The sequence below is a fragment of the Lontra canadensis genome, unplaced genomic scaffold (genome assembly GCF_010015895.1).
Source record: "Lontra canadensis isolate GAN:19392208 unplaced genomic scaffold, GSC_riverotter_1.0 scaffold10, whole genome shotgun sequence".
NCBI classification, from domain to species: domain Eukaryota; kingdom Metazoa; phylum Chordata; class Mammalia; order Carnivora; family Mustelidae; genus Lontra; species Lontra canadensis.
Window position 1 is genome coordinate 29,304,354 of NW_022631004.1, and position 10,042 is coordinate 29,314,395.

The window sequence follows — 10,042 nt, forward strand, 5'->3', positions numbered from 1 at the left end:
AAAGTGAACCCAACAGTTCATTAAAAAAATTACTCACCACAATCAAGTAGGATTTATTCCTGGGTTGCAGAGATGGCTCAATATTCACAAATCATTCAACGTGATACACTGCATTAATAAAAATAAGGATGAGAACCATATGATCCTCTCAACAGATGCAGAGAAAGCATTTGACAAAATTCATTCTTGATAAAAGTCCTCAAGAAAGTAGGTATAGTTGGAACATCCCTCGACATCATAAATGCCATATATGAAAGACCCATGGTTAATATCATCTTCAAAGGGGAAAAGCAGACCTTTTCCTATATGGTTAAAAATAAGACAGAGTGAGGTGCCTGGGTGGCTCAGTGGGTTAAAGCTGCTGCCTTCAGCTAAGGTCATGATCCCAGGGTTCTGGGATGGTGAATCAGGCTCTTTGCTCAGCAGGGAGTCTGCTTTCCCCTCTCTCTCTGCCTGCCTCTCTGCCTACTTGTGATCTCTGTCTGTCAAATAAATAAATGAGTAAACCTTTAAAAAAATGAATAAGACAGGGATGTCCACTCTCACCATTACTATTTAACATAGTACTAGAGGTCTTAGCCAGCAATCAGACAATAACAATAACTACAAAGGCATCCAAATCTGCAAGGAAGAAGTCAAACTTTCACTATTTGCTGATGACAAAATACTCTGTGTAGAAAACCCAAAAGATTTCACCAATAAATTGCTAGAACTCATACATGAATTCAGCAAAGTCATAGGATATAAAATCAATGTACAGAAATCTGTTGCATTTGTATACACCAATAATGAAGCAGCAGAAAGAGAAATCAAGGAACTGATCCCATTTACAATTGCACCAAAACCCATAAGATACCTAGGAGTAAACCTAATTGAAGAGGTAAAAGACATGTACTCTGAAAACTTTGGAGCACTTATGAAAGAAATTGAAGAGGACACAAAGAAATGGAAAAATATCCCACGCTCATGGATTGGAAGAACAAATGTTGTTAAAATGTCTATGCTTCCCAAAGCAATTTAAACATTTAATGTAATCTCTATTGAAATACACCAGTATTTTTCACAGAGCTGAAATAAGCAATCTTAAAATTTGTATGGAACCACAAAGGACCCTGAATAGCCAGAGGAATGTTGAAAAACAAACTCAAAGAAGTTAAACTCTCACTCTTTGCAGGCAACATGATACTTTTATAGAAAACCCAAAAGACTCCAGCAAAAAATTGCTAGAACTCATACATGAATTCAGCAAAGTCACAGGATATAAAATCAATACACAGAAGTCAGTTGCATTTCTATACACTAACAATGAAGCAGAAGAAAGAGAAATCAAGGAATTGATCCCATTTACAATTGCACCGAAAACCATAAGATACCTAGGAATAAACCTAATCAAAGATGTAAAGGATCTATACTCTAGAAACTAAAACATTTATGAAAGATATTGAGGAAGACACAAAGAACTGTAAAAACATTCCAAATTCATGGATTGGAAAAACAAATATTGTTAAAATGTCTATGTTTCCAAAGCAATCTACACTTTCAATGCAATCCATCCCTATCAAGATACCATCAACATTTTCATAGAGTTGGAAAAAATAATCCTAAAATTTGAATGGAACCAGAAAAGACCCCAAAAAGCAAAGGAATGTCAAAAAAGAAAAGTAAAAGTCAAATGTCAAAAAGTAAAATGTCAAAAAAGAAAAGTAAAGCTGGAGCCATCTGTACTTCAAGATATATTACAAAGCTGTAGTCATCAAGACAGTATGGAACTGGCCCTAAGACACATAGATCAATGGAATAGAATAGAAAACCCAGAAATGGACCCACAATTATATGGTTAACTATACTTTAACAAAGCAGGAAAGAATACCCAATGGAAAAAGACAGTCTCTTCAACAAATGGTATTGGGAAAACTGTATAGCCACATGCAGAAGAATGAAACTGGACCATACATAAAAATAAACTTAAAAAAAAAAAAACCCTAAATGTCAGGCAGGAAAATCATCAAAATCCTAGAAGAAAACATAGGCAGCAACCTCTTTGATTTTGTCCATGGGAACTGCTTACTAGACATGTCACTGGAGGCAAGGGAAACAAAAACAAAATGAACTGTTGGGACTTTGTCAAGATAAAATGCTTCTGCAGAGTGAAGGAAACAAAACAATCAACAGAACCAAAAGGCAGCCTATGGACTGGGAGAAGATATTTGTAAATGACATACTGGATAAAGGGTTAATGTCCAAAATCTACAAAGAAGTTATCAAACTCAACACCCAAAAAACAAATACCACCCCAAAAACCAAACAAAAAGAAATCCAGTTAAGAAATGGTCAGAAGATATGAATAGACAGTTTTCTAAAGAAGACATCCAGATGGCCAATAGATACATGAAAAGATGTTCCCCTTCACTCATCATCAGGGAGATACAAATCAAAACCACAATGAGATATTACCTCACACCTGTCAGAATGACTAAAATGAGTAACACAGGAAATAACAGATATGGGAGAGGTGTGGAGAAAGGAGAACACTCTTGCACTATTGATGGGAATAAAAACTGGTACAGCCACTCTGGAAAACAGTATGGAGGTTCCTAAAAATGTTGAAAACAGAACTACCCTATGATCCAGCAATTGCACTACTAGGTGTTTACCCAAAGGATAAAAAAAAAAAACAGATTTGAAATGGTACATACACCCCGACCTTTATAGCAGCATTATCAACAATAGCCAAACTATGGAGAGAGCCCAAATGTCCATCAAGTAATGAATGGATAAAGAAAAGGTCATATATATATATATATATCCCACCTCTTCCTTATCCATTTACATACACACACACACACACATATGTGTATGCATGTAATGGAATATGGATATGCATGTAATGGAATATAAGTGGAATATTACTCAACCACTCACAACCAAAGAATGAAATCTTGCCATTCTAAAGACATGGGTGGAGCTAGAGTATATTATGCTAAGTAAAATAAGTCAGTCAGAAAAAGACAAATACCATACGATTTCACTCACATGTAGAGTTTAAAAAACAAAACAGATGAACATATGGAGGGGGGAGGGGACGCAAAGCATAAGAAACTCTTAATGATAGAGAACAAACTGATGGGTGATGGAGTGAGGTGGGTGGGGGATGGGCTAGACGAGTGATGGGTATTAAGGAGGGCACTGGTATGATAATTACTTGATGTTGTATGTAAGTGAGGAATCACTGAATTCTACCCCTGAAACCAATATTGCACTGCATGCTAACTAACCAGAATTTAAATTAAATTTTGAAGAAAAAAATACTTAAAAATAATAGATGAACAATGACTCTTGGAACACTGCAGTGATGTATTTTATGGTGACTAACATAACACAATAAATAAATAAATAAATATTAAGAAAAATAAAATAATAATAGTAAATAAACAAAATAAAATGCAGTGCTTTCCACATTTGTCTGACTTCTAAACCATTTTTTCTTGTTTTTGTCACTGAACATCTCAAGAGGCTTGTGTTCTAATGACCAAACTTCAGAAAACACTGAATTAAAGGCTCTTAGAGAGGCATTGTTTGCAATGGCAACAAGGTGAAAATAAGCTGAGTAGTCATTGCTAACCTCCTTTCCTGCAGGGAATGCTAGGCAGCCCTATGAAGAACAGGGCAGATCCACGTACGTTGGCATGGAAATTTTCCAGCTTGTTTCATTAAATGCAAAAACAAGATGCAAACTCAATAAACTGTCCCCATTTATGTGTGTATGTTTGAGTGTCAGTGAAGAGGAGTTGATGCAAAGGTAAATATAAGTGTATAATTATACATAGTAAATTTCTCAGTGCATATATAAGACACTATAGAGGGTTTCTTGCAGAGTGGCACTGAGTGTACAGATAAAAGGTGTTTTTATTTTTATTTTGTATCATTAAGTATTGTTCAACTTTATTTTTACCAACTCATGTAATTATTTTTATAATTTAAAAAAAAAAAACACAAACTTTAAAAGCTTCCTGGAAACCCTTTTTGGTCTTTTTGTAATTTTGTGGTTTCCTGAATCCCAAATTGAGGCTAAGTTATGCCTGTCTTCTGTATGAGAAATGGTCAAGGCTTTATACCCTTGGGTCCACCAGAATACCAACTCTTCTGTATTTTTCCATCCCGAAATTGCAGGAACATTTGGATGACTGAGTACCCTGAGGAGTAACTGGCCCCTCTGTTTCGGGGGCCTACATGATGGGCTGCATCTAGATTTCCAGAAGACCAAAGAACCCAGCCACGGGGGCAAGAATGGAACATTGAGTACCACTGTAGGTAAACATTAATAGGCAAATCATGACTAAGCACAGAATCCCAGAGTCCAAAAGCATCTAATCTAGAAGGATCTTTCTACAAACCTGACAACTGAAGGAGAAAAATTGAAGACCATACTAAAGATTTCAGATCTGAAACTTCTGACTCTGAATCTGGGAGAATTTATACAATGCAATATTTTCTTCCAAAATGGGAAGAACATGCCCCCTCCCTTCTATTCACATGGAGATGGGAAAATGTTCCTGGTTTGAAGGCTTTAAAATTGACCTAAAGGGGAAAGAACAAACAAACAAACAAAAAACCCTGACCAAAGCTAGACACGGTAGATTAAAGAAGCAATGTCCAACCAGAAAAGGCAGAACCAGAAATGTGGAGAAGGAAAATTTGTTGAGCTAATTTAGCTAATTCTCAGTTTGATGAACATTTGGAAAGAAGCACCAAGGTAAAGAAATAGAGTGCTCTTTTCAGTAGTACATAAACTAAAGTTGGAATGATACAGAGATTATCGTGACCCCTGTGCACAGATTATGTGCAGATTTGTGAAGCATTCCATATGTAAAAGAAGGAAAAGAAAAGAAAAGAGAAAGGAAAGGAAAGGAAAAGAAAAGAAAAAAGGAAAGAAAAAAGAAAAGGAAAGGAAAGGAGCAGACCCAAATCAAAAGTCCAAGACAAATTTGTGTTGATGAAGGAAACTGGTGAGAAAAAAAATTCATAGTTGTCTTTGGCATCTACTCTACATACCTAAGAGGAATTAACTTCTCAACTAGTTATATATATTGTAAACTTAGTGGTAACTTTGAAGAACAAGGATAGTGTAGGTGGAGAATGAGCTTTTCTATCTAAGTGAATTATCCGAAGGATGGAAGGTCTTTTTTCAATGATAGAATTTCTATAAATTTTTATAATGTTTATGGAAATCTTTATAAAAAGCACCATCTGTTCCCCAGCCCTTTTAAAGAGAATCTGCTGCACAACATTTAACCTTTTCCTCAAGTTTTCATTTACTTGTTTGAAAATCCTTTGAAAAATCCTTTTCCTGAGTTTTTTTACAGAGAGACCCTAGGAACATTTAAGGTATAATGGTTCTGCCCGTTGTTTTCTGTTCCTTACTTTGTATCCTGTGTAGGTTTTACAAAGCATTGGTACATCTGAAGGGATTCATTCCATTCTAGTGACAGTGAGGAATAAGACGGGGGCAGTCCAATGACAGGGATTTATGAGGAAATAGAGTAGTTTCTTTTTTGACTTTGTGTACTTCTGAATCATTCCATTTCTTTTTTTTCCCCCTTTACAACAAGCAAGTTGTTTTCACAATAAACAAGTTTGTTATTTTTGTATCAAGCAGACAAATAATAGAACAGGTAAGTGAAAATGAGAAAATAGCACCCCGATTCCTGTTCTCTTATTTGATAGGAGTCCAGGGATATTTGGGGTCGTTATTATTGCCATTTTACAGGTGATAAAACTGAGGTCCTGGGGAAGTTTAATAGACTTGTCCGAGGCTGCACACTGAGTTAGTGGTAGAATCTGAGTGTGAATCTGAATGTTGGTTCCTAGGCCCTCACACCCTCCACTTGGCAATATAAGCCCCTGGGAAAATGCAGCCTACTCTGAATACCAACCTGAGCAGGTCCCTCACTGAGAATCAGTCAATCCATCTCTCTTTCTATCTTTTTCTCCCATTGCCATTAAACCTGGTCCTAGCAAACTCTGGTCTCTTCTAATTTGCTGCTTTTACTGTATTAATGGCTGGAAGGTCAAACTCCACAAGAAGCATGCTGTAGCAGAAGAGGAAATAACTGTGCTTGTGTATGCAGGATTGACAAAGACATGGGCTTAGTCCATGGTCCCTGGGGTGATGCTGCCTGCCCAGAAGCCCCCTCCCTTCCTTCTTCATTCCTACCCATGTTCCAGGTAGTTGACATAAACCATATGATATACATAAAGTCTGTCTACTGGTAGCCAGAGTACTCAAAAGCATACCTAGATGAGAATATATTGGTTTCATGATGATCTTAGCCAGTATAAGAGAAAGTAAAGAAAAGGCAAAAAGAAGAAAGGAAGTGAGGAGATGAGATCTGGAGAAACTTTGTTTCCAAGAGTAAGCCATAAGAGCAGAGGTGACATTAGTAAGAGACCTAGGCAGGTGGCATGGGCAGATGGCATGGGGTGGTAAAGGAAACTCTGGTGTTTGTTCCCTGTCATCTTTATCAGACCCCTAGGCTACCCCAACCAGTGTATAATCCAAGTACAAATAATGTGCAGTTATAAAACATGGTTTCACAAGAAGGCCTCTAGCTCTCTCTTCAGAATATTGTCACCTCTAAGCCCCTCCTGCATAAAAATCCTGGGATCTCCAACATTCAGGAAATCTGCTGGGAAGTCCTCACTTCCCAGCCACTCTCAGATAGGGTCTTCTCCAAAGATAAATCAAAAAGTCATGATGGGTGATGGGTAGCCAGGGTTTCCCAAGTCTGGAGGGAGCTCTCTTCTTACCTTGCCCCCCAGAATACCATCTGGCTAAACCTGGACCCCCAACAAATAAACACCAGAACCTACAGAAGTCAATCAATCCTCCTTTGTGGTCTGAGTCACAGACATGTATCTGACATCAGCATGCACGCACACACACACACACACACATACATGCACACACTCCCACATGGGCCCTTCAACCCAAGGCCCATGGGAAAGACAGGCATCTGTGCAGCCCAAGGAGCCAGTTTCTCCAGGCTGCAGTAGTATTCACAAGGGGTGGGACTAATAGGAGATGCCTGTGTGTTATACAGTTAAGAAGATAAAATGACCTGTAAGGCTGGTAATAACCATCCCTGTGAAGAGAGTCAAGCAACACTGAAACCATCATGCTAGGAAAAAGAAATGATTGCTCATATCTTCTTATATTCACTGTCCCCACTGGTCACAGGAATCATAAACATGTTTGGTGATCTACTTGGACTTAGCTGGGGCTGGTGAGGGAACAAATGAAGCCAGGCAGGGATGGGGTTTATTTTAGTTCAGGCAGGCATCAGGTCAGTGCTAGGCAGTGTGGCGGCACAGTGGTTCCCAAGCCAGTGTGTTTCAGAACTACCCGGGAGACTTTCATACCAAGACACAACCTAGGGCTCTTGTGACACTTGCAGCATCAGCATCAGATATCTTCAATGATGTTTAAGGTTCCCCAGGTGATTCTGCTGCAATTTGTCCAGGGACTGGCATTTAGAAACCACTGCAGTGGGGGATATAATGGAAGCATAAGATCTAGTTTGTCCTTATGGAACTTATCAGATAAGCAAAGAGGTAAGACTCATTCATAGGATAGAGATTTAATTATTCCCTCATCAATGTTCACATAGTGCTTTTATAGGTATCTCTACAGTGCTTTTGTTTCCATGGGTTGAAAATGTTTGTTCGTCTCTCTGTGAACTATTTGAAGGCTGGGTTGTGTTTATTCACTGTGGATACATTTATTCACACAATTATCTAACCACTTGTTCATCCTGTTACTTCGACAAATACTGAGTCTCCAGGGTGCCAGGTGCTTTTCTAGGTGCTGGCAATGCAGCAGACTGACAAGTCACTGACCTCCTGGAACTTATATTCTGGAGGGGGTGAGGGTGGGGAGCAATAAAATAAACCAATGAATGAAATGAGTGCTACAAAGAAGATAAAACAAAGCTATGGGAAAGAGATGAATCAGGAGGCAACATTTAATAATACAGTCATGGGAGGCTTCTCAAGCTAAACCCTAAATGATGATGACACAGAATTAGTGTCATGAACATCTGGAAAGAACACCCAAGGCAGAAGCAGAAAGTGCAAAGGCTCAGCAGCTGGAATGAACTGGGGAGCTGCAGAAACGGAAAGCAGGCGGGGGAAGCTGATCCCAGCAGCTGGCAAGGGAGAAGCAGGATGTGGCTGGGGGAGTGGGCAGGGGACAAACAACAGGAAGCCTTGATGGCCCTGGAGGGAGAGGATTCTATTTTCTGTGTGATTCTAAGTGCAATAGAACACCCCTGGATGGTGTTAACCAAGGTGATTAAACCATATGATCTGGTTTCCTCCTTTAAAATTCACTCAGCTTTGTGGAAAATGGCTTACATGGGAGCAGGAATCTAAGTGGGAAACCAGTTTCAGAAGAATGGACAGGGAAGAGTGGAAAAGGCAGAAGGAGCACTGGTGCAAAGAGGAGACTGGCACAGCACACACTTTGGTGGAAGAGAAAGGAATCAGGGATGACTCCCGGATTAGTGATTAATCCCAATGTCTGGAACATAATAATAAGCATTCAATAAATGATCATCGAACAGTTGCATAAGTGAGTATAAAACAATGCGACACCAACATGTCCAGTGCAGGCAAAAGTACTTTGGGCCATCAAGAAAGATGTCAATGTGGATTCTGATTGTCCAGGAAATGGGATTTGAAATTTGACTCAAAGATGAGGAGCACTGGGATAGAGAAGAAAACACTGGAGGAAATTCTAGACCAGAACATTTAAAAAAAAAAAAAAAAAACAACAACAAAAAACAAAACTGGTATGTTCTCTTTTTTGGAGGAGCGTGTTTCTTTTTTTAGCTTTGGGATTTCTTAAGGGATTGGAGGTCCAGGAAAGTACAAAGGCAGCTGTGTTGGCAAAGCAGAAGATAAAGATGCAGTTGGTTGGATATGAAAACAGGAGAAGAATATGAAGCCTCTTGAAAACCAGGCAGTAGTTTGGGTTCAAAAAGCAACAGAGATCCATCATGCCTTCTTGTCTGGGAAAGCGGCAAGCTGGCAGCAGGTGGCTTATATCTTGAATTTAGATGGCCTGGGGCTGGAAGTCAGGGACACAATACCAGGAGACAGCAGATCAGATAGAATTAGAGTAACCTAAACAATAGGTCCACCAACCTATCCTCTCTGGAAAACATAAACAAGAACATAAACAAACAAAAAGCCATAATGTTCCAAGCCTGGTCTCCAACTCAGAAGAGAAACGGATGTATAGAACCAGAGGTCCTCGAGGTCTGCCGGGGAGGACAATGCAGGAGAAGAGGTGGGAAGTAGTCACTTGAGAGAAAGTAAGTCATCCCTGAGCCAATAAAGCAGCACTCACTAAAGCTTGAAGAGGACACAGGAGTTTTTAGCTGCAGGTAGCTGGGTGCCCTGGGACAATTTGCATATTTTCCTTCTCCTTCAAATTCCAAATCTAAGTAGAATTCTTGGTCCTCCCCAGGGCATTTGCAACTGCCATGAGTGGGCCATGTCTATGGAGAACATCCTCCTTTGGAGATTCAAAGACCAGCCATGACCGAAACCCAGCCTCTCAGCCCTTGCAACATGTGTAGAGATAACTCGGCAGACAGAGGAAGACAGAGAAGTGAGATTTTTTTCTTTTCATGTTCAAGATGCTGCTGGAACATGGCTTCTCCCATGATATATGTATCACAAATCTAAGAATTTGAGGACCTCACCCCATACCCCAGTAGGTCAGAACTACACTTGGTCACTTGGAAGTGGAGACCACAGCAAAGAGTGATGGACTATGGAGTCAAGCCTCCTGAATAGAAAGGAAATGACAGAATGAAAGAGAATGGCGGCGGCAGCAGCCCATGATGGAAACTTGTCATCTTACAGCCTGGAAGTTGTCTGGCTTTTCCAACCAAGGAGTCAGAAGAGGCAGGGGCAACATGCAGTTAGGCAGGAATACAAAGCCAGATTCCACTAAAGAGGTTGGAATGGCTCTAAA

At 39.5% G+C, this 10,042-nt stretch overlaps 1 non-coding gene across 1 annotated transcript; it reads left to right on the plus strand.

Annotated features, from left to right (window-relative positions):
- The first annotated feature begins 4,766 nt into the window (after positions 1-4,766).
- LOC116866775 lies at positions 4,767-4,870 on the plus strand. Its single transcript, XR_004382470.1, has one exon. It is a non-coding gene; the product is annotated as a U6 spliceosomal RNA (small nuclear RNA).
- Positions 4,871-10,042: the final 5,172 nt, after the last annotated feature.